This window comes from Halichoerus grypus, chromosome 12 (assembly GCF_964656455.1).
Source record: "Halichoerus grypus chromosome 12, mHalGry1.hap1.1, whole genome shotgun sequence".
In the NCBI taxonomy this organism is placed as follows: domain Eukaryota; kingdom Metazoa; phylum Chordata; class Mammalia; order Carnivora; family Phocidae; genus Halichoerus; species Halichoerus grypus.
The window spans coordinates 30,739,941-30,765,180 of record NC_135723.1 but is presented as its reverse complement, the minus strand read 5'-3'; the positions used below and the strand labels follow the sequence as shown (position 1 = coordinate 30,765,180).

Sequence of the window (25,240 nt, the reverse complement as noted above, 5' to 3'; positions counted from 1 at the left end):
TACTGGTCTCGAATTTCCACAGGGAGATATCAGTGGTGATATTACATTCATGTTCAGCTTTCAGTTTAATCCAAGATCCAGGAATACTTGAAGACCTTCCCCATCTTAGCAGCCTCCTTCTCAAATTTTTCAATAGTTCTTTTGTGAATCCCACCACATTTGTAGATCAGAGGACCAGTAGTGGTAGACTTGCCTGAATCTACATGTCCAATAACAACAGTGTTGATGTGAGTCTTTTCCTTTCCCATTTTTGTTTAGGTTTGGCGGTGGTTTTCATGACACCTGTGTTCTGGCAGCAAACCCATTGAGAAAAAGCAATTTATTGATTTTTCAAGATTTTCTTACATGATAGTTGTTTTAAGCTGTGGTTATACAACAGAGGATTAAAAAACTCACAAATTATGTATCACGTGAGATGAAGACAAAAAATATTTTAGATGGGGACAGATATCAAGGAATAGAATAATGCAAGACAGAGGCTATGAAGTGAAAAAAAGGTCGCTATTTAAGCAATTTGAGAAAATATTTGACAAGGAAGACATGTAGACATCTGGGGGGAGCGTTTTCCAGGCCAAGGAACAGACTGTGCAACGGACATGAGTGGGCACATGCTTGGTGTGTGATCAAGAATAGGTGGTCAGGGCTGAATAAGTGAGTAGAATGAAGGGTAATAAGGGACCAATTCATGAAGGTGTTATACTGTATTAAGAATTTGGGCTTTTTAAATAGAATGAGAGGCAAAGCCATTGGATAATTTTGAGGCAAAGAGTGACATGATCTGACTTAATGTTTTGATCAAAGGACTCGGGTTGCTGTGCTGCTGGTCGGCTATACAAAGTCAAGGGCAGAAGCTGGAAGACCTGTTTGAGGATGTATTTTCTACCACCTTCTGACTTCCAGAGTAACTGCTACGATGTCTGTTGTCATAGGACTATGATTTCAAAATTTGTTTCTCTTTACGGGCTTTTTAAAAAAATCAGAATGGCTAACATAGAAATGAAGAAAATTATAGGATTTGGAGAAAATACGGATCAGGCAGAACTCACACACCACTGATGGGAAAGTAAATTGGGATAACCACTTTAGAAAATTGTTTGGTGGTATCTATCAAACCTTAACAGATGACTTAGCAGTCCCCCTTCTAAAATATATACGCTAGGACTTAGCGGTCCCCCTTCTAAAATATACACCCAACATAGATGTATACACATGCTTATTAACAGACATGTATAAAAATATTCATAGCAGCACAGTTCTAAATAGACCTGGACTGGAAACTGCCTAAATGCCCATCAAGAAGGGAATGCATAAAAACATTTTGGTCTATTCATACAATGGGAATAATGCAGCAAGAAGAATGAATGAAGTTTAACTTTATGTACCAACCACATATCTCACCAATATAATGTTTTGTCTGTTTGCAATGCCTCCTTTATCTGTTGAGCACTTCCTACTTTTTTATACCACAAGATGTTCCAAACTCATCTTGCTTTCTCCTTGCCATGCAATCAACTATTTCTTTAAGGAAGCTGGACTCTTTTAACTGAGAATAGATTTAAAAACCAGTATCAAGAAAATTGGGGTGCTCATTTTCTCCTTGGTGCCACTGCTTCTAGGATCTCTCCAAAGATGGACCTAGAAAGTAATGAGTTCTTATAGATACTACCCATTTCACACCAACACCCTGGGGTTTATTCTAGCTTTCCCTTTTCTTTACGTCTAACTACATTCTCTAACAATTAAGCCTTGACTTTCATCATAATATATTAATTTGCTCGATCTTCAAATATACATGGTGCTTGAACTGTTAAACTATAATCCTGTAAAAAATATCTAGATTACAATAATTGGGTAGGTTTTTTTCTTTAATCCTTAGTAGATAATCAAAAGACAGTAGTTACTTACATCAATTATTTTCTTCTCTATCATAATTATTATGATTTATCAACATCTCTGTCAAATGAGGTTTTAGCTTGTGGACTTAAATTATACTTGGTCCAATAAGTAGCATTGTTACCCTTACTTTCTTGCAGTTTCTAGTTGCCTAATATAACTTTAGACATTCCTTAAAAAATTTGTCTTTGTAAATCACTTTGTCTTCATCTGCCTCTTGAAAATAACAACCACATCTTGTTTTGTGAGCAAATTCAGTATCTTTTTTTAATAGGTAAACTAAACTTGTTCCCATTTATTTTTCTGCCAAATATATTTGGCTTTATTTCTGTAACAATATTTTATAATTATAGGTTTTATGTTTTAATTTCATGCTTCTTTATATGATACAATCTCATTTTAACTAAAGTGTATTTTGGAAGGTTTGTATTTTTGTTCTAGTTACTACCTTTGTACTTTTAAGTTATGAATGCCCTGAGTTCCCAGTTTCCATACACCAACTTTTAATATCTGGTTTGTCAGTTTTTAATGGGATCCTTTATTTCCTATCTTTTGCCTATACATGTGTCAAGGACTAATATAATGTTATACATCAATTTAAAAAGAATCAATGAGCTCATCCAAATTCCTTCTTTTTCCTCCCATTAAAAAAAGTTGTACTATGTCACCATCTATGGATTTTGTACATTAGTAGTCTGTCCTCATCTCCATTTTTCAGCATTAAGTTTAAATTGCATACATTGAAATGTTCAGTATCCATCCGTTTGTTGAAATTTCCCCAGGCATCTCTTGCTTTAATGGAGCTCATTCTAATTTTCCCAAGAAGGTCTCATTAGTAATGAATTCCCTAAGTTCATATATGTTTAAAACTTTTTCTATAACCTTTTTATTTAAGGAATATTTAACTAGATATAAAATCCTTGGTTCACACTTTCTTTTAATGATGTTTTGCGTACCCTGCTCCATTATGGTCTTGCTCTGAATGTTGCTTTTCAAAAATTGCATATCAGTCTAACTCCTTTTTGCCCTGTAAGTTATTTGATCTTTTTGGCTAAAGAACTTGAATATTTTTTTCATCTCTCTCTTCAAAGTTTAATAGTTTTACTAGGATACTTCTAAGACCTAATCATTCTGAGATCATTTTCTCCTATTTGCCCTTTAATTTGTAGATTCACGTCTTCATTTATTTTCAAAAAGATACTTGAGATTCTAGTTTAAAATCTTGGTTATATTCCATTATTCCCCACCCCCTCAAGGGGTACCTCTCTTTTTCCTTTTTTTTTCTCTCCAATACTATGTGTCTCAAAGACAGCCACTTCACATTGTAAGAACTTAAGTTTGTTCTATGGAAATCATGCTGTGATAATTCTGAACACTTTATTTTATAAAGTATTTTCACTATTATACTTGTCATACTCTTTTTTTTTTTTAAGATTCCATTTTGACAGAGAGAGAGAGAGAGAGAGAGTGCACAAGCAGGGGGAGCAGCAGAGGCAGAGGGAGGAGCAGACTCCTCGCTGACCTGAGAGCCTGACCTGAGGCTCAATCCCACGATCCTGGGATCATGACCTGAGCCGAAGGCAGACGCTTAACCATCTGAGCCACCCAGGCGCCCCATACTTGTCATACTCTTAATGGCAGTTGTTTTAGATTAACTTTAGATCACTAGCTCCTCTGTTCTCTCTTCCTAGCACTTCCTCCCTCTCACCCTTCCCTTTTCTCATCCTCTCTCTCTCTCTCTCTGCTCTTTTCACACAAAGCCTTGCAGCAGGGCAGGATTAATACACAGTGTACACTGGAATCTAGCGACTTCTCTCTTTTCCCTACTTTTAATTTTACACAGTTTGGGCATTCTCCATTTTCAACTTGTGAAAGCTGAAGGCATGATTTTAGTACATTCTCTTTTTTCTTTTTCTTGCTTTAGGAAAAAGTATTTGCAGATACAGACCTAGGTAGCCACCACTGTGTTATCTACCTGGAAACCTTTTAAATATATTCTGTGATACAAGAGCAAGTCTATATATAATTTCATTTTTTCTCTTTCATACCAAAATGCAATCACACTATGCATACTATTACGTATTCCTTTTTTAAAAACTCTACATGTATCTTGAAAATCTTTCCATAGCAGTTTATTTTTTTATTTTTATTTTTTTTGAAGATTTTATTTATTTATTTCACAGGGAGAGACACAGCAAGAGAGGGAACACAAGCAGGGGGAGTGGGAGAGAGAGAAGCAGGCTTCCCGCTGAGCAGGGAGCCCAATGCAGGGCTCAATCCCGGGACCCTGGGATCATGACCTGAGCCGAAGGCAGGCGCTTAACAACTGAGCCACCCAGGCGCCCCTCCATGGCAGTTTAGACTTATTATTTATCATACATAATGGACAGGTTGCTAAAAATTTTTACATGGTGCTAAATTAAACAGAGTTAGAAGAAAAAAACCAGAATTAGGAACAGTGTACTCAGTATCAATGGAACTTAAAGTTGGAATACCAACAATAATTCCTAAGGAAAAATACTAGTATTAGGTAAGCATGGCAGATCATCAAATAGTGGAGCACTGTAATAAATATATGATCTTACCTAAAAAAAAAATGAAGTAGCTCAACAGAAGGGATGTAAGGAAGAGCCAAAGGTACTGAACTATGGGAAGATTAGAGAAGACCCCACCCAATAACACTTCTAAGTCAAAGCCTGTGGCAAAAAAAAGAAGAATGTGGAGTGGGATTTGCATCATGTATGCGCAGCACCTTGTTGCTTTCAGGTGGCACGTTCTGTTGCATTCAACTGCTGGTACTTGTTAGCACAAAATATTAGACTGCTGGGAAAATTCTCATATGTATCAACATACAGTCCATCTAAAAGTGATAATCATTCCTCTATTTACTAATCACATATGAACTTATTTGTATTTCATCAATAGATTCTATTTAGTTCCATTTCACTCCCCCTTACACACAATTGAAATCTTAAATAGAATTTCAAAACAATATCCTATGTCAGCTATTTTCAACCTCACTTATAGAGGTGCCTAATGTCATGAATTTCTAAGGTTCTTGTGTATACGCCATTCAAATTATGCATTTGTTTGGATTTTTTTTATTTCTGACCCTGGATTCAGTTTTCTTGTTCCATTAATGACATGCTTTCCATCTTCTTAAACTTCATGGTCATCATCTCCCCCATTTTCTTTGGTTTTACAGATTTATACTTTTTGTTTGAAGCCAGTGACATTTTTATTGATATAAACCACCTATTGATTATGTAAGTCTCCTTAAATATTCAATGTGCAATTATTCTTATAATTAACATAACTATTAATAAAAAGGAAAACACTATCTTCCTTTTAAGGTTACTAGCATATACATTCTGCTAAAAAAAAAAAAAATTAAAACCACAAAGACAGAACTCTCAATGTAACATTTTGGTTAACAATGTGAGATTTTGAGTGGAACAATCTAGATTTGACTTTTGGTTTTGGCCTTGACTAGCTGTGCAACTTTCAACAGGTAGCTTAACCTTTTTGATCTTCAATTTTTACATGTATAGATTTATTAGGCACATTAAATGTGAGTAGAGATATTCACAAGACTTCATAAACGCTACATTTATAAATGCACTCAGAGGATCATTCAGTAACTTAGTTTTTTCCCTCTTTTCAAACTTTATAGGATGCATATTAGCATGACTCAACAGTTAGCTAGAAAATAACCCTAATGAGATAAATGGGATAGGTTTGACCCTAGCATGGGTCATTGCTAGAAAATGTACTCATTTTTAATTTTTGCTGTGTAGAGTTTGAACAGTGGAGGAAAGGGGAGCTATGTTCAAGCATGCTTACCGTCTTGCAAAGAGTCAATTATAGCTGTCTTGGATGGTGATGAATGCCTTCTATTACACAGTAAAAAAGCTGAGTGTGAATATAACTAATGAATATGACACCACAACTTTGTGGAAGAATTTTATAAACCTTTCCCATGTGCTTCTGAATATACTATATATATAACCTAGAATTCTATTGTTAATAATGTTAGCCAATGACGAACCTAAAATCATATTTAGGAAATTGGAGACAGCGGTGAAAGTCAAGGATTTCTTGAGTCAGCAACACTGTCACTTCATTGGATTCTTTTTCTCTTGAGACTAATAAAGAGCTTAGTGATTTTGTTTAGTCAGCCTTGTGGTTCAAGGTTTCTTCTTTATCAGCACCCTTTCATATGATCCTTGAACACAGTAATAAGGATTACAGAGTACTACCTAATTTACTTTTTAAAAAGATATTTCAATGAGATGCTGACCTTAGTCTTTTGGGCAAAGATTGAAATTTCCTACAACTTTATCATCAGCAGTAATGGACAAACTTCAGAAACCTTAAATATGTCTTAAACTGCTTTCACATCATTATCCATCTGTCCAGAGGATCTTTATTTTTGAATATGGATTTCACAAGTGAACTATTTCTCTTAGTGTCTTCTACAAAAAGTTTCTGTACACCATAAGTAATAAAAGACCCTTACTTCAAAATGTTAAGCCTAAAGTTGTAAGCCTGATTTACTTCTTCTTAGAATGGCTGCATTACCTAGTTGTGTGTGTGTGTGTCTTCATAAAATCTCAACATACATATTCAATAATGTAACTGTTCTAATGTTAATAAAACCCTTGTAATTTTAGTAATTTTTAACTAGCATTTTAGATTGATATAAAATGTATCTTTTAATATAGTTTAGTCAAATTGTATCATTTCCCAGTATAATATGTAAATATTATACTGGCTTTCCTGTAAATACAGGTCTTTCGATTAGACACATGTTTAATTCTATATAAGTCATACATTTCATATCTCATAAGTAGGTCAGGATACGTTTGAGATATGGATTGCTAACATAGATAAGTCATTCGTATTCATCTTTCATTCATTCAACATGTTTTCTTTGTGCTTACTATATACCAGGCATGTTTTTAAGAGTCTGCGGATACAGCAAAAAGAAAATAAATGAAGAAATTTCCAACAAATGTGGAGCTTGCATTTTAGAAGTGGTGGGAGAAAGACAGTAAGTTAACACACATGCACATACAAACGTGCATGCACTTACACAATCACACACACACACACACACACACACACACACACACACACGCTGTAACTAAGAAAATTGGAATAGGTAAGCAATGTAGAAGACAGGAGACTAAAAAGTAGTTGCTGGGCCTGGGAAATTAAGTCCGGGGCTTTGGGGCGGCCCGCTCCTAGCGTACCAAGGTGCCAACTCCCAACTCCCATTTCCTCCAGAGGCATTTCTTCCTCAAAGAGCGCCTCAGCTCGCCCCGTCCCTCACCTGCCCATGGTGTGGAAACCTAAGGGTTCCAGCAGAGGCGAAGCCTCTCTCCTGGGGCTGGCCCTTAGCAAGGCTCTGCCTTGTGTGCAGGAGGCCTTGGGCGGCAGCTGGGAGACTCAAGAGCTGGAGGAGCGATGCTGTGAAGGTAGGAGAAGAGCGGACCCAGGTAAGCAGGGGCCCAAACAAGGCGGCCGGGCTGGCCACTGAGTGCTGTGGGAAAGCCGAGGACCGGAGGCTGCATTCGCCATCTACTTCCGGGGTTTAAAACCAGTTTCCAGAAGTCAGGATGGCCTCCCTGTGACAACCGATGTAGAGGGTCTTTGAAGCCCTTGTCTTAGAGCTAAGGAAACAGCTCTGATGGAACCTAGGTGCTCCACTCAGCAAAAGGAAGATGCTCCAGACCAGTAACTATAGCCGCTGCTCTCCCTGCATGTCCTGCTGCTGTCCTATGAGCTCTTCGTTAATTCCTTCGCAGAGCTACTCCGAATGGCTATCATCCTGCTGGTGTTTTTCCTCATCCAGGATACTGCGATTCTCTTCAACTTCATCATCATTTTCCTCCTGTTCTTCAACACCTTTGTCTTCCAGGCTGGCCTGGTCAACCTTGTATTCAGTAAGTTCGAAAGGACCATCATCCTCACAGCTGTGTTCTTCACCCTCAGCAACTCCCTTCATGTCTGGGTCATGAATTTACGCTGGAAAAACTCCAACTGCTTTGTCCGGACAGAGGGACTTCAAACGCTGTTTGTATCCCAGACACTAGCACAGCAGTGTTAGACCATTACTTTTTTTTTTTTTTATAATTTTTTTATTGTTATGTTAATCCCCATACATCAATAGTTTTAGATATAGTGTTCCATGATTCATTGTTTGTGCATAACACCCAGTGCTCCATGCAGAACGTGCCCTCCTCAATACCCATCACCAGGCTAACCCATCCTCCCACCCCCCTCCCCTCTAGAACCCTCAGTTTGTTTTTCAGAGTCCATCGTCTCTCATGGTTCTTCTCCCCCTCCGATTTCCCCCCCTTCCTTCTTCCCCTCCTGCTACATTCTTCTTCTTTTTTTCTTTCTTAACATATATTGCATTATTTGTTTCAGAGGTACAGATCTGAGATTCAACAGTCTTGCACAATTCACAGCACTTACCAGAGCACATACCCTCCCCAGTGTCCATCACCCATAGACCATTACTTCTACAAACGGACAGCTCTGAGACTGGGTGATTCTCGCTTTTGCCAGGACTCTTTATAACTGCACAAGTTCACCAAGTCCAAAGGTGACCAATTCTTGCCACATTGATGGATGTCTTTCCTAACTCATAGAGGCTGCATCTGTGCCTCCGTGGGATGGCGGTTGGCCCTATGCACAGGAAACAGTTTCACTTACCTAGGACAGGCTCAGGCCACTTGTGTTCAGCAGTTAAGAAGTAAGATCCTCCCTCTTGCAAATTGAAGTGTTTCCCAATACAGACTTCAGTACATAACTGTCCCTAGCCTCCCACCTCCATTCTCCTCCTCTCCTTCCTGCTCTCCACTCCTCTTCCTCACAAAAGGCTTACACATTATCCTTGGGAAGCTGTCACTTTGCCTGGTACAGGAGGGGCTCCTGGCACCTGCTTTCTTTGCACCAAACACTAAATAAGGACTGAAAGTCGCGAAGAGTGACATTTCTAAACTCCTAGTTCCAATTTTAGTATATGTGCTGCTGAAGCGAGCACTCTAAACTCCTAACTGATCAGACAGTAGACATTTAGATTTTATACCCAAGCACTTTTTTTTTTTTATACTTTATAGATAGGAAATAAATTGAATTCTTTTTCCATGAAAAAACAGATGCTCATTTGAAAAATCAGAATCCTGAAGCCTAAGGATTCATGCATAAACTAACATTAGAGTAATCTGTACATAAGTTCCATCTTTTTAAAGTGGTTTTATTTTTCATTATGGTAACATTTAGTGACTATAAAATTATTAGAGTTCAGATGTTAATAGTCTAAATGTATATATTGATAAATATATACAAAAGTATATCCCTTGTTGAGTTTTACTGTCCTACATTTTATACATTTGTATAAAATTTTTGATGATTTTAAGAAATAGCAAAAATATGTGTACACACACATAAACATATGTGTGAACATATGCGTGCCCATGTGTGTATTGTATGGAAAGAAGGTATAACCTAGTGTGTTCATCTTGTTTCTAAAAACAAAGCTTGGGTATAAATTTTATCTCCTGATAGACACTTCTTTGCAATTCTTTTCTTATCAGTATAACATTTGTTCTGTGGCCATGACCTTGGCATATTTATCAGATACTGTTTCTTACATAGTATGCCATTCACCCATCTATCAAGCATGTGCTAAGTAGAACTAGATTAAAATAAATTAATCTATGGTAATTTTCATTATTTATTAATACATTACTATATTGGGGGAGCCTGGGTAACAGGGTAAATTGGCTTTCTTTTGACAAAAGTTTTGGAAAATGCACTTTAACCCAAATGAAAAATATTTTACTGCTGAAATTTCAATGTGACCTGTCAATCAACAAGGATTTTATATATATGAGCCTTCTCATTTTTTATCTCCCGTAAGGTTAACCATGATCTTTATGTATCATGCGTATTATATACATATAAATGTGCATATTATGTAACAGCAAATATTTTTGTATGATTTTAATATGCATCTCACATACACACATGAAATAACAGCACTAAAAAGGTAAGAACTAGCTCTCAGGTTTTCCTGAGAATTACCTCCTTGCCTTTTAGGGATCATGAGACTGCCTCACAGAAGATATTTGATTTTTTTAAAAATTTATTTATGTATTTATTTGAGAGACAGAGAGAAAGTGAGCAAGCACACAGAGGCAGAGGGAGAGAGAGAAACAGACTCCCCACTGAGCAGGGAGCCCGAGGCAGGCCTCGATCCCAGGGCCCTGAGATGATTACCTGAGCTGAAGGCAGTCGCTTAACCGACTGAGCCACCCAGGTGCCCTGACATTGGCTTTAAAAGTCAAGACAAATACTGCGGAGTTCCACCAGATTTGTGTTTAAAAGTAAAAGTCTAAGTGCTGCTACATGCAGAAAATAATTTCAAATAAATCTAACAATTGTAATTTTTATAAATGTCACTATCATTGGGCCAAACAGACCAAAGGGGAGGTTCCTAGGAATATTCCTACCAAAAATATAATTCTACAAAGATGGGTAGAAAATATGTAATAGAACTGTTCTGGCTAATGCTTTATGGGGAAAAAAACAAAAACAAAAACAAATGATTGTCACTTCTCTGGTACACGCATTATTTTATTAATTTAAATTATTCTGTGCCCTGTTTTTTTTTTTTTTTTTAGATGGTGCATATACTCAGAAAATAGCCCAAGTCATTCTTTGTTGACAGAGAAAAATTATAAGTTACTATTTACTATTAAACTAGATTTAAATTTGAAATAGCAATACATTACTTCTTTCTCCATGAGCACCCCAGGAGACCTATTTCACATTTTTTGTTTTATAGATACAGGTTAAGTACTTCTTTCCCAATTCAGCTATAAAGAATACTGAAATTGGTGTTTATAATTCTCATTCAAGTGTTTTATACTTTTACATGTTTGTTCATTAAAGTATGTATTGATATGTGCATTCTCAAAATCTTTATTAATGGAACTTGATACTTTTCCAACTCGATCTTTTCCTTCAATATCTTATTGTAGAGATGAAGAATGATACATGTAGATGTTGACTGTATTCTATTGCATGCATTCATCAGTTTAGCTACCTATGATTAAACAAATCCACACTGAGATAAACTACATATAAAAGCATTCCAGTACTTCATGCAATGCATTTTACATCACCTTGAGAGACAATGTGGTGAGAAAAGAGCTGAAATGATTACCACTTCATTTTACCTCCTTCTTTGATTTACACTTAAATAAGAAACATTTTTTTTTTTTTTTTACTACTACCAGTACGGTTATTTTTATTTAAAGAGTTAAGATATGAATCCTCTAGCTATAAATTGTAGATAGGTAAATCAAGGATTTAGTATGTCTACTGGCCTCAGACTGCAATGCAGTTTGTAGTACACCTGTCAGAGATGAACACTGCACTGGATCATAACCCTATGATTCATATTAGATTAAATCAGGTACTATGTTATCAGATGTTTTATGTATTACGTGGATCTGGAGCTTAAGAATCATTTTTTAGCATAAAGAATATTTAGTGTAACATATTTTATGACCGCTGCACAGATCATTTCACCAGGAGAGCCTTAAAATAGGTCTGTGCCCGATGAAGTTGCATATGCCATGTTTTATGGAGAATCTTATAAGGATTCTTTCTTGGAACTGATAATCATTTTAAAATGAATTACATTCTAATGTATTTTCAAATAGGGCATTTTAGCATATTCTTCTACATTTCTCTAAAATATGAGAGGTATTTGTATCCAAGAAGGTGAGTTTTCTTATGACACCAGAAGGGCTAAATAGGAAGTAAAGCATTTTTCAAGGAAATAAACTATTTTATATGTAACTCAGAGTTGCTGGAGTACACTCATATTCATGTTTTCCCTTAGGAAAAAAAAAAGGTTTGATATTAGTGAAACAACATATTTCATTTTCAAGCATGCACAAGATCAAAGGAAGATGGTTAAGCCCATTCAACGGTTTTTGTTTAGCTCCTCAAATACTTTGACTCCACCACAGTTTGGAGCTAAACATCCCCTCTTTATACCTAGCTTGGGCTTTGAGAATCTCTGAAATATTGTGCTAAGAAGGATTGAAGAATATATTCAAATCATATTAAATATGCATTTTAGTGTAGATACAGTATCACTAAATATACATACACATTTATGATAAACAAAAGTCTGGGAAGGTCTAGATCAAAAATTAGCACTGAGTATAGATGCAGTGTGATTATACATGTGTTTTCCTTTTTTGTTTTTATAAATGATAGTCTTTTATTTTTTTATTTTTTTTTTTTTTTTATTTTTTTTTTTATTTTTTTTTTTTTTAAAGATTTTATTTATTTATTTAACAGAGAGAGACAGAGCGAGAGAGGGAACACAAGCAGGGGGAGTGGGAGAGGGAGAAGCAGGCTTCCCTGCACAGCAAGGAGCCCGATGCGGGGCTTGATCCCAGGACCCTGGGATCATGACCTGAGCCGAAGGCAGACGCTTAACGACTGAGCCACCCAGGCGCTCCATAAATGATAGTCTTTTAAACAAAAACTTTATTCATTTATAAATGTTTAGTAACAACTACTATATAGAAGCTACTGTTTTAGGTTCTGAACAGTGAACAAAATAACGTCTTTATTATGTAGATAAGATTAGAATAATTTCTACTTGAAAATATAAATTTAATATGTGACAATTTTGTAAAATTTTGCACTTGAAAACCATGATTATTTCTGCATGATGAGAACAAGAATAATTCTAACGTTCTTCTTTCTCTGGTTGTTAAAAAAAGTTCTGAAATAAAGTAAGACTATCATTACCAAAAAAAAAAAAATCAAAAACCTTAAAACCTTACGTGCATCTCAAAATTATGATTTACATTTGTCTGTTCCAATTGTTCTATCTTTATCATTGAGAAAACTCTCATTCTGAAAGTAAATATTTTATTACCACCTTGGCAAAAATGGTGTTTTTTCTCCCTCACGATTTTCAATGGTGTCTTTTTGATTTGATTTTTTAAAGCTAAAATTCTGCCTCCTGTTTCCAACTACTTTAATATTTTATTACTAAATAATTTAAATTTTGCTTTATTCACTCATTTTTTTATCCTACGTTCTTTTCCTCTCATCTGTTCTTTCCTTATGAATTTCTGCTTGAATTTCATGAATTTGTGTCCTATTATGAACTTAAAAAAAAGGTAACTTAGAAAATGGATTTAAGTTTTTATTTAAATTTGTTAACACAGTGTAAATATTAGTTTCAGGTGTACAATACAGTGATTCACCACTTCCATAAGATACCCTGTGCTCATCATGAGAAGTGCCCTCCTTTATCCCCATCACCTATTTCACCCATCTCCACTCATAACCATTATTTTTTCTCTATAGTTAGGAGTCTGTTTCTTGGTGTCTCAATTTTTTTTCTTCGCTCACTTGTTTTTTTTAAATTCTACATGAGTGAAATCATATGGTATTTATCTTACTCATTTAGCATTATGTATTCTAGCTCCATCCATGTCATTAAAAATGGCAATATTTCATTCTTTATGGCTAATATCCCATTGTATGTTATGTACAGTGGGATATTACTCAGCCATAACAAATTATGAAATTTATTTGTACACACACACACACACACACACCTTCATCCATTCATCAGTTGACAGACATTTGGACTGTTTCCATAATTTGGCTATTGTAGATAATGTTCCATGTATCCCTTTGAATTATTATTTTTGGATTGTTTGGGTAAATACTTAGTAGTACAACTGAATTGTAGGGTAGTTCTATTTTTAACTTTTTGAAGAAACTCCATACTATTTTCCAGAGTGGCTTCACCATTTTACACTCCCACCAACAATGCAAGAGGGTTTCCCTTTCTCTACATCCTGTTGTTTCAGGTTTCTTGATTCTAGTCATTCTGACAGGTTTGAGGTGACAGCTCATAGTTTTGTTTTGTATTTCCCTAATGATCAGTGATGTTGAGCATTTTTTTATGTGCCTGTTGGCCATTTGTATGTCTTCTCTGGAAGAAGGGCTATTCATGTCTTCTGCCCATTTTTAATTAGATAATTCATTTTGGAGGTGTTTAGTTTGATAAGTTCTTTATATATTTTGGATACTAACCCTTTATCAAATATGTCATTTGCAAATATCTTATCCCATTCTGTAGTTTGTCTTTTAGTTTGTTGTTTCCTTCACTTTGCAGCAGCTTTTAATTTGATGAAGTACTTGATAACAACATGCAAAAGAATGAAACTGGGCCACTTTCCTATACCATACACAAAAATAAATTCAAAATGGGTTAAATACCTGAATGTGAGACATAAAACCATAAAAATCCTATAGGAGAACTCAGGAAGTAACCTCTTTGACATTGGCTATAACAACTTCTTTCCAGATAGGTCTCCTGGGGCAAGGAAAACAAAAGTAATAATAAAGCAATGGGACTTCACCAAAGTAAGTTGTCTTCTGATTATCAACTATCTTTTCTAAAGTACGGCCTGGCTCCCTCTTTTCAGAGTGACAGGTCTTCTTACCGGTCATGCAGACATACCCCCATGTCCTTTATGTGTTTGTTGTTGATTTTTTTTGGTGATTGTCCCTTTTTTCCACTTGCATAGTATACAATCAGAATTAGATTAATACGTATTTGGCAAGATATAAGAATTGTCCACTCAAAGACCTCCTATAAGAGGACTCATTCTCATTTTTACTCTTATAGCAGTAGTGAATGTTTATATGGAGTGGCCCAAACTTATCTACTATGTATTTTTTTTGAGTGTCTATTAGACTCAGTTGGGAAGCCTTATTGCCTGATTCCTTAGAAAACATAAACCTGTAATTCTCACTATACACATTACACGGTCTTTTCCTTTTTCTTCTTCCATTTCCAACAATTTGCTCAAGGAAACTATAATTTTGGGGTTGCAGTTAGTCACCCTCCCCCACAGTGGGTATTTTAGCACAAGTAGTGATATACTGATTTTCACAGTAGTTTCAAGTACAACTATTTAAGACCAGATCTTCAAGTGCCATTTTAAAATGCTACCAGGCTAGTAAAGAATCACTAAAGAATGCCTCTTAAAACCCAGTAATTATTTCCAGACAAATAATACTCAAAATCATAGTTATTTTACGCCATTAGAAAACAGACATGGGAATATAAACCCTGTGGATACAAAAAAGTAACAAGTCCCCTGCTAGATGAGATCCATGGTGGTTTTAACTTTTAACAGAGAAGTGAGAGGAGAAAGAAACCTCCCTAAATGCTGTTAAGAGGAAAACAGCTGAAATTTAAACATGGGAAACGACTGTCCCTGGAGTTGAGGCAGAAGGGCCACTTGCTGCCAAGGGACAGCAAGGGGCCTGATAGAGTCTAAGGATGTATGTAGAGGAACAGGAGAAAGCTAACAGGTGGCTGAGCCTTACACAATGCATCAGGCCCTCTAGCCTTCAATCCCAAATGAGTAACTTGACAGATGAAACAGTCTCATTTTTATGGGAAACGATTTACCTCAGTTTTTTTAATACAGAGTATCTCACATTTAATCAAATATTAAGAAATGTGAAAACATATTACTATCATAATAATACTACCAGACCCAGAAATGTCCAGCTGTTGGAATTATCAGAAATGGATTAAGATAATATGATAAACATGTTAAATAATTTAGAGAAGAAAGGAAGCAACATGAGGGAAAAAATAATGCTTTTCAATAAAGAGATGGAAATTTTCAAAAGCACTGAATGGAAATGCTATGATAAAAAAACTCACATTGGGCATTAAGATTCATTTTTGGGGGCTTTCAAGAGAACTGTAAGTAGCAGATAAGGGATCAATGAATACATACATTTCAAACAAAATGTGGAAGAACTTATCTCCAGCAGACTTGCTAAATAAAACCTGTTAAAAGAATTTCTTTAGACTGAAGAGAAAGAATGCCATATACAAAACTAATTCTGAAGAGATAACAATGCCTGGAAGAATAAATATGTGGTAAATATAACAACCTAAAAAAAAAAAAAAGAACTAAAAAACCTCTTCATGAACTAGTAGTTGGCCTCATTAATATCCTTCCTTCAGTCTTTAATTAGGCAAAGAAAATCAGTAAATATATAGAAGATTGGAAGAACTGTACCAAGCATTTTGACTTAATTGATATTATATAACATCACACCCAATATTGGTAAAATACACATTTCTCTCAAATGTACTGAAAATATTCAATGATAAAAGCCATATGCTGAGTCACGAAACAGGTCACATTTTGTTAGAAGAGAATTTGTACAGAATTTGTTCTGAACTTTAGTAATATCAAATTCTAAATAACTAAGTAGTATAGATCTAGAAAATCTCCACAGGCTTGAAGATTATACAATCTATCTCTAATAGACCATGGGTCTAAAAATATTAAAAACCCCAAAAATAATTGATAATAATAACTTAATAAAAGTTGTCTCATAAGCTGATCAGTGCTTAGATTTATAGCATTAAATGCAATAAAGAAAAAGGAAGAAAGTCAAATCTAGGATATAAACTTCCACGTTAGTTGAGGGATGCTTGGTTGGCTCTGAGTGGAGCATGTGACCCTTGATGGGAGTTCAAACCTCACACTGGGTATAGAGATTACTCAAAAAAAAAAAAATAATAATAATCTTGGGGCGCCTGGGTGGCTCAGACGGTTAAGCGTCTGCCTTAGGCTCAGGTCATGATCTCCAGGTTCTGGGATCGAGCCCCGCATCGGGCTCCCTGCTCAGCAGCGAGTCGGCTTCTCCCTCTTCCTCTGCCCCTCCCCACTGCTCCTGCTCTCTCTCTTGCTCTTTAGCTCTGTCTCAAATGAATAAATAATAAAAAAATTCTTTAAAAAAAAATCTTAAAAAGAAGCTAGTTGAACAAAATCCCAGGGTAAGTCAAAGTTGTCAACATAAAAAACCCTTCTATTTACTTCATTTATTCTCTTAAAATTAAAGGAGGAACATTATATGCTGACTGCAAAAGATGTAGCAAACACACTTGAGAAAATACAACATACATTCATCATAAAATTGCTCAGTAAATTAAGAATACTAGTAAATTTTCTCAACCTCATAAATTAAATCTCAAAAACAAAATTGAAACCAAAAACTATAGCTGATATCATAATTAATGCTGAAATACAGACCACCGTACCCATGATCAGGACCAAGACAACATGTTTCAGTCTTACCAGGGAAATTAAAACATTGTATCGAAGACCATATAGCTAGTTCAATAAGTCAATAGTCCTAAAGTCAAACTATACCTCAAAATAATATTTTAATAGCTAAGAAAATAGGAACCAGAATGGTATTTTGAAAATAAGATATTACAAAGACTGAATAACCACCACCAAAATAAACCACATAAGGAGTAATAAGGCTCTTATTTTCATGTCTTCTATATATATAGAAAAATACACACATATATACACACACGTATCTCAAACTCTTGTCAATATCACTATTATCTGAGGTTTTCCCAAAATTAAATGTAGCAGCTGATCTCTGTTTTCAGTGTGCCTTCGCTACTAACAGGAAACTATGATACATATGTGGGGTTTTAATTCATCTGTAATGCTTTCTCAGAACTTTCAGAATCACTCAAGAGATGTGATTTCATAGTCTTGGCTTCAAAGAGGACCATAAAAATAGCTCGACCCATTTATTAAATAAAGTACTTTGTACTCTTTTTAGTATTAAGAACTGCTTAGGAAATTAAATGATATATTTAAAACTGTGTAATACTTGGAGAAAATAAGCAAACAATTTAAGTTTGAGGGTGTTAAGTTTGGAGGTATTATATAGATTTATAGATTATAGCTTTATATAAGACAATCAGATGGTTATTGGTAGCACATAAACATGAAATCTTTTTTATATAGAGTAGCACTGTCATCTTTTATTCACATAAAACAAATATTTTCCTAACTCTGTTACATCTTTACCTTATAATAATTTTTTCCCTGCCTCCTTTCATATTCTTTTGTCCACTCCCAAGGGAGACTCATAGGGCATTGTTACCCTACTCAGCCTCAGAGCTGAACACAGATCCTAGCTCAATATAGGAGTTCGGAATTTAATTAATTAATTAATTTAATTAATTAGTCATCCCTAAATTCTAGAGAGCTGAATAAGACTCTTAGGATCAAAGATAGAAACATGGACCAACTAGAAAAGCCAACACACAAGGAGGATTTGGACATCATAGTGTTTAAAAAAAACCCCGAAGAACTTTGTAGTAGCCAAATTACAGAAAACAAACAAAACAAAAACAATTTGTTCTGCACAGTGGAATATTTTAGTAGTTAAAACAATAATGTTAACCTTTCACGTAACAACCTATTTATATACACATAAATCCATTATGCATTCTGAAGAAAAATTTGGAATAAAATTGACTTGATTATCTATATAGATGTCTACTTCTGCTGTTGAAAGCATGATCATTACTGAGAAAGCATGATCGTTTTGAGATTGCATGGAGTAAAGCCTCAGGGGTTACTTAACGATCTTCAGGTGAACTATTACATTTTGGACTATAGGGAATAGTGACAAATTACCTCCTCTTAGAATGGAGCAATGGTATAATAACTTATAAATGGATTTAAGCAGCGATGGGGCAGCACTGAAGATTTACATAAGTTTCAAATACGGATCAACATTTTATGAAACTAACAGGTAATACATTGCCTCTTAAATTCTACCCAGGTTTAATTTTGTTATTCTTAACCAGAATATCAGTATTCAAAGCATAGACTGCACATTCCCAAAATTTGACATTAATTAGGCTGAAGACATTTTTTCACTGACAGTTTGGAACTTTTTGGTTAATCATGAAATTAAATTTCATGAATATAAAGCAGAGTGAAATTATTTCCTTTTCAGAGAATTAATCAATTTTATAATTTCCTTTAAAAGTTTTTATTAATAATAGCAACTGTCCACGTACCAAACGTTTACTAAAAGCATTCTATAACGTAAGAACTCTGAGGTCAGAACTGTGTTTTTATTTTTGTCCGACAGATATATACATATTATACTAACAGGTAATCTCCAAGAACACAAGAACACAAGAACACAAGAAGGGCTATTCATTTACTATTCCTTAATCAGAAGAAAAATGCTCATGCATAGAAATAAATACAATTTAAGTTTAGCCTTTGCATAGATTAGTACCATTTTAACAAAAATTAAAATTTTGGTAAGAAAAGTAAAAGTTACGTTTATTTGGTCACTGAATAAATTAAAAATTTTAAACATCTACCATTTGTTCTTAAAGCCATGGTGAATCTGTTAACAGAAAAGTTTTTGTCCTCAAAAAAATTTTAATCCATGTAAGGACATCAGATGTTATGTAAGTCTTGGAGGTGAAAACAAATGAAAATAAAAACAGGTGTCAGAATGTGTGGTGCAGAGCAGAAGGAAACGTTTGTACTTTCTTTATATTTTAAATGTCATTTATGATACAAATCAGGAAGCCAGATGCAGTGATATTTTCTGAAAATCAAGGTGATATATGTGCTTTTTATGACCACACATAGTCTGGTTTCTGAATGATTTATGGTCTTCTCAAACCAATGAAGAAGTTAATATCTGTATTTCTTTGAAGAGTGTTTTAATTTCTTGTATTGCTATTAAGTGACTAATGTAAGTATAAACCAGATAAAATTACATAGTTAATGCATAACATTTCAAAACAAGTTAGTGTAATAAAAAATACTAGCTGTATTATCAAAAGACCTAGGTCTTTCCTCATCTTTCCTAGGAACTAGAAAATTACCTCTATAAACCTCAGTTTTCTAGACTCTACAGTTTAGAGTCTAGAAATTTGGTCTAACTCACAACATTATGAGGATCAGATGTCCCCAGTGTGAAAGCATTTTTTAATGACAAAAAATGCACAACATACATTAAATATTGGGAAGGTTAGAATTTTTTAGAGAAATAATAGTTTTAATGGTTCCTTGTCCCTATTCCTGTACTATACAACTTCTTTTCTGCTGCAAAAACCAACCAAATTCTCCATGACTTACAAAAATAACATTTTTTAAAGATTTTATTTATTTATTTGAGAGAGAGACACACAGTGAGAGAGGGAAGAAGAGCAGGGGGAGTGGGAAAAGGGGAAGCAGACTCCCTGTGGAGCAGGGAGCCCGATGCGGAGCTCGATCCCAGGACTCTGGGACCATGACCTGAGCCGAAGGCAGACACTTAACAACTGAGCCACCCAGGTGCCTCTATTTTTAACTCATGTTATGTGAAATCTGCTGGATGGTTGTAGCTCAGTTGGTTGGCTCAATTTTTCTAGGCTCTGTTAATTTGACTGGTTTATAGGAAATCTGAATTGGGATGTCCATATGAAAATATTCCCTAAGAACTAAATTAATGGCATGCATATTAGCATTGAATTTTATAAACATGCCTCCTTTAATGTTTTTACCCAAGATAGCAAAATGTTATTCATTGCCCTTCTCAAACTCATCTATTATGATTTTATAAAGAAACAGTCACAACTTTCCATGCTGATTGTTCTAGAAAAATCTGTGTTTTATTTCTTTCAATGAGTCCCTGATTGCCAACAGTTCGACTCCTTTTTGAATTCAACTTTATAGTCATTAGTAAGATGAAATTAGTAACATATAACTTGCAGTATTAACATTCTGTCTCAAACCTGTTCTCCCAAAGCAACTTCAATAGGTGTTTCTACCTTCTCCTTTAACTAGGCTAACACTTTCAATTTTGCCAAAACAAACTATGGACCACTATTTTTTCAGTCTTTTTTAACAGTAAAATTTATAAGCCTCTAGTCAGGCTACCAAAGGAAAAAAGTACAAGAGAAGACACAAATTACAAATACCGGAAGTTGAAGAGTGCCCATCACTACTGATCCCATGAACACGGCAACATTAGTAAATGAATATTAACAACTCTATGCCCACAAATTTGATAACATGATAAAACAGAACATTCCCTGAAAGTCATTATCTAAAGAAACTCACACAGAAGATATATAATTTGAATAGATCTCTATTAATACAATCAATTCAGTGATTAACAACCTTCCAAAATGAAATTACCTGTTGCAGGTGGTTTCACTAGAGAATTCTGACAAACATTTCAATAATGATGCCAATTCTGTACAGTCTACCCAGAAAATAGCTAGCAAACACTTCCTAACTCATTCTGTGAGGTCATTACTCAAGTAACAAAACTTGATGGCAACATGAAAAAAAAAGAAACTACAAACCAAGATGTTTCATGAAAACAGATATAAAAACCTACAAAAAACATTAGTAAATAAAATTCAACCCTGTATGAAAATAATTATACACCATGAACAAGTGGAATTGATTCCAGGTATATAAGGCTGTATCAACATTTTAAAATTAATTATTATAAACCATCACAAGCTAAACATGAAAAATTTTATTAATAGATACACAAGAATTATTTGAAAAATTCAACACCATTAATGATTAAAAAAACAAAAAACTTCCAACTAGAAATAGAGGGGAAATTAATCAACTTGATTTAAATAAAAACAAAACTAATGTCATATTTAATGGCAAGAAACCAGATACTTTCCCCCTAAGATCATCAACAAGGATATCTTCTTTCACTACCCTTAGTAAGCATTGTACTAGAAGTCCTTGCTAATGTGGTAAGTAAAAAAAAGTACATAAAATGTACACAAGGTGAGAAGGAAGAAATAAAAGGACAAATGAAAGCACATGAGAAGGTGCTCAGTATCTTATGTCATTAGGGAATTGCAAATTAAAACGAGATACCACTGTGCATCTAGAATGACTAAAACCCAAAACACTGACAACACCAAATACTGATGAGAATGTGGAACAACAGAAGCTCTCATTCATTGCTTGCAGGAAAAAAATGGTATAACCACTTCCATTTAGAATACAGTTTGGCTGTTTATGACGAAGTTCATCACAATCTTACCATATGATCCATCAGCTACTCTTCTAAATATTTACCCAAATGAGTTGAAAACTTATGTTCACACAAAAAGCAGCACATGAAGTTTCTATCACTTCATTCATAATTGTAAAATATGGGAAGCAACCAAAATGTCATACAAGAGGTGAATAAACTGGTACATCTTAACAACAGAAAATTATTCAGCAATAAAAAGAAACAAACTATCAAGTTAAGAAAAAATAGGGAGAAACCCTAAATGTTTATTACTGAGAAGCCTGTCCGAAAAGACTACATACAGTATCATTCCAACTAAATGACATTCTGAAAAGACAAACATATGGAGATAGTAAAAAGATAAGCGGTTGCTGGGGATTAGGGATAAGAGCGAAAGATAAATAGATGAAGCACAGGGAATTTTAGGGCAGTGAAAATATTCTGTAGGACACTGTAATGATATATATATATATATATATATATACATGATACTGTGCATTTATCAAAACTTCCAGAATATACAACACAACGAGTGAACCCTAACATAAACCAGGTACTGTAAGAAATGATAGCATATCAGTAATGACTCAATTTTAACAAACGTATCACACTAATGCAGGAAATTACTAACATGGGAAACTAAATACAGGAAACTATAAGTGAAGGAAGAGGATATATAGAAAATTTGCAGTTTCTGCCTAATTTTTCTATAAACAAAACTACTCTAAAATATAATTCATTAATTAAAAAACAAAACAAAACCCTAATTTCCAGTTCCACATGTAAGGAACTTGGAAATTCTTGCTGTGTTATAACAAATGAAAAAGCTAAGCAGACTGAAAAATCATTAACTCTTCGTGGATCTCTAAGAAAAGACAGGACATAGGGCAAACAAACCAACTGCCTCCAACACTGGAATACAGGGGAGTTATGACTTACCACAGTAGAGACTCTAGCAGAAACCACCACGGAACGAGAACTAGGGTAGGAAACCCGAACTCCAGCTGCCGAGTTACTAGAGGCTCAACACAAACAACTCTGAGAGTTAGAAACTCCGGGAGAGAAAAGTCATAAAATGGCCCCCACAAGATTTACCTCCAGGAGCTTGACCAGGTTCCCTCAATAAGTAATGGAGAAAACTCCCCCGCCTTGTGTTTCGGGCAGGGGGAGGGGAAAATTTCAAGTTGGCAAATGTTGCTAATTATTGAGGATGAAATGCTTAGTATTTTGGAGCTTATTATACTATTCCTTTTACTTTAGTGAATGTTTGAAATTTTCCACAGTAATAAAAACAATGATAGAAACCAAAAAAAAGAAAAAGAAAAAGAAAAAGAAAAAAAAGAAAGAACCAGAGCAAGCTGCTTTCTCCTTAACAAAGCCTGCCCTCAGGGGAAACTATTTAACCACAGTCTAAGCTGCTGGGGTGTTATGAGATCCAGCTGACCTGCAAGAAAAATAAGCAAGTCCAGCCAGCTTTAATTTTCCAAGGGAAAGAGGGGAAATAGCCCAGTATAGCCCGTTCTAGCCATCCTGTACCACCTAAGGGAAAGGAAAAAAAAAAAAAACCTGAGAAATCCTTGTGAAGTTCATAGTCCAGAAGAGGCATACATTAACTAAAAGACTAACAAATATCACGAGACCTAATCATAGGACTATAGAATGTTTCCCCTCTCCCCGCACCTCATACTGCAACACCAAAGTCTATATACAACTGTTCCATTTACCCAGTACATCATGTCTAGCTATCAAGAAAAAAAGACAAAGCATACCAAAAAGGCAAAGAACACAATTTGAAGAGACAGAGCAAGCATCAGAAACAGACATGGTAAAGATATTGGAATTATCAGACCAGGGATTTAAAACAACTGTGATTAATATGCTAAGGGTTATAATGGATGAAGCAGATAGCATGAGAGAATACATGGGCCGTGTAAGCAGAGAAATGGAAATCCTAAGAACCCAAAAGAAATGTTAGGGATAAAACACAGTGATAGAAATGAAGAACACCTTTGATGGGCTTGTTAGTAGACTGGACACAGCTGAGGAAAAAAAAATCTCTGCCCTTGAGAATATCTCAATAGGAGCCTCCAAACCTGGGGGAAAAAAGCTACCTAAAAACAGACACAAAAGAATCAGTAGCAATAACATCAATGTAGCTCAGGATTGCCTACTAATGAATTCTCTAACTTTCAAAAATTTGATGGAAAAGTTGTCCTCAACATACACACTGTAAAGGAAAGCTATTCAATTTGTTAATTTCCAAGATGTTTTATTTGTTTTATTGAAACTGAATACCGAAATGCAATAGATTCTAACATAAAACAATCTTTCTTGTCTTAAAGATAGTGGTAAATTGAAAAAAAGAAAGAAAACAGGAACTATTGGTAAACGGTGCATATTCACTACAAAATAACATCATATTTTCAGTGGAACTAAAATTCTAGACAACCATAAAAAGAATATGTGTGTGTGTGTGTGTGTGTGGTTTTCTGTTGGTAGATAAAGCATGCTAATTTATGGTTATGTTCAAAGGATGGGAATATAACTGAAGAGTTTGGAATTGGGAAGTGATATTTATAGTTTAAATTGAAAAATAACTATAAAAGAAATTTTCATAGAAAAATATAAAATATAAGCATATTAAAATCATCTATTTAAAAGAAGAGACTATTAGAATGGAATAAAAGAGAAAACCTGTCATTTACAGAATATAATAAATATATTTTAGGCAAAAAGATTTTCAAAATTTTAAAATCAAAGGAATGTAAAAATATATATTAACCAATGAAAGGCGGATGGGGGACATTTGTTTATATAATACAAAATAGAATTAAGACATAAATCTTGACATTCAGTACTGCTTAATATTAACTGCAAAGAGAGCAAATTATATAGTATGTAAATTACACCTGAATAAAACTGTTTTTTAAAAAAAGGTTTCTTTTTGGCTTGACCATTAAAGGCACATAGAAGAGCATTACTTGACATCCAACCACAGGCCAGCAATTGAAAGCCTTTATTAATGTATCATACCATTTCCTTTTATTTCCCCCATTCTTCTTTTTTTCCTTTTTAAGATTTTATTTATTTATTTTAGAAAGAGAGAGAGTGCATGAGTGGGGAGAGGAGTGGGGGTGGGGGGGGAGGGAGAGAGAGAATCCCAAACAGACTCCAAGCTGAGGTGGAGCTTGACTCGGGGCTCGAATCCAAGACTCTTGAGATCATGACCAGAGCCGAAATCAAGAGTCGCACACTTAACCCACTGAGCCACCCAGGTGCTCCCCACTCCGTTCTTCTTAAGCATCACTGGACTTATATTTATCCAACTTAGGTGAAATGGGGAAGGATTTATGGTGCCTTTGAAGAC

General features: G+C 34.9%; 1 long non-coding RNA gene and 1 pseudogene across 1 annotated transcript in view; one reads left to right on the top strand and one right to left on the bottom strand.

Annotated features, from left to right (window-relative positions):
- Window positions 1–22,932, bottom strand: part of LOC118518172 (uncharacterized) — a 108,303-nt gene extending 85,371 nt beyond the window's left edge. Inside the window, exon 1 of the long non-coding RNA XR_004908497.2 lies at window positions 22,813–22,932. This is a non-coding gene — a long non-coding RNA (uncharacterized LOC118518172). The remainder of the gene's footprint in view (window positions 1–22,812) is intronic.
- LOC118518169 (transmembrane protein 138-like) lies at window positions 7,620–8,481 on the top strand (annotated as a pseudogene).
- Window positions 22,933–25,240: the final 2,308 nt, after the last annotated feature.